Source organism: Myotis myotis, unplaced genomic scaffold, assembly GCF_014108235.1.
Source record: "Myotis myotis isolate mMyoMyo1 unplaced genomic scaffold, mMyoMyo1.p scaffold_m19_p_1, whole genome shotgun sequence".
Lineage (NCBI taxonomy): Eukaryota > Metazoa > Chordata > Mammalia > Chiroptera > Vespertilionidae > Myotis > Myotis myotis.
Window position 1 is genome coordinate 89,464,920 of NW_023416313.1, and position 1,146 is coordinate 89,466,065.

The following is a 1,146-nucleotide window of genomic DNA, read 5'->3' on the forward strand; positions in this document are numbered from 1 at the left end:
TGTTGAATAATCACACAATGGGATGTTAGATTACAGTGAAAATAAATAGTTTTATGAAACCACATGAATGAGTTTTAAAAACAGCTGAATGATATATCATCAAACTATTTTTTTAAAGCAAAGATACGATAAGTACAAATTTAAGGCAGGTGTTACCTATGTTGGAAAGGCAGAAAAATGGGACCACAGAGAAACAGAACTACTGAGACCACACTATTGATGATGCTTTATTTCCCAACTAGATTTGTGGGCTCATAAGTGTCTTTTTTGTAATGCTTTATCACTTGAATTAATATGTACCAAGTGTTACACAACTAAAGTCATTTTAGAGTTGCACATAAGAACAAAACAAAAATGATCCGATATAAAATAAATTTTTCTACTGTACACAACAGAGACTATTATGCTTCTTCTGAATTTACAATAAAAATAACTGCTTCATTGTATTGTTTTGTGAAGAAATTTCATCTGAAAGTAGCAACAATACAATTTTAAATTTTTATTGAGGTAATAACACAACATATTACTAGTTTGAATGTTTTCTTCTGAGACAAACATCTTGGTAATTAGTACTATCAAACCAATAAGAAAGTTTAACTTGAGAAAGTGGAAGAGAATTATCTTTGCAATACTTCTAAAATGAAATATAATTTTTCAAGACTCCCATTACTACCAGTATGTTAGAAGAGCAGAGTTGAATGAAGGCTTTTGGCCTCTAGAATATTGTAATTATTTCTTCTGAAAATAAAGGAAAGCAACTCCATTCTAATTTAACTGTATAAAAAAGATTAAAATAAGGATTTTGTATTCCAAAGCCTTTAACACACATTTTCATTAAAAAAAAAAAAAGAAAAGAAAAATTGTGAACAATACTTAGATTTAACCATTATAAGATTAGGCACTACACAATTTCAAGTATTTTTAACTTTCTTATTTTTTATTTATAGATTCCCACAGTTCTTAAGACTCCTTCCAAAATCTTACAATTATTTTGTTCTAGAAGTGCTTAGTTCAATCTGTGTTGATATTATGATTTTAATTATGTAAGTTTGCTTCTAAGAAACTATCTTGGACTTTTTCTTGAATATGGTCACTTTCAGTTTCATGATGACATTCTGCATCACTAATCCTGACTCATAATTTAGC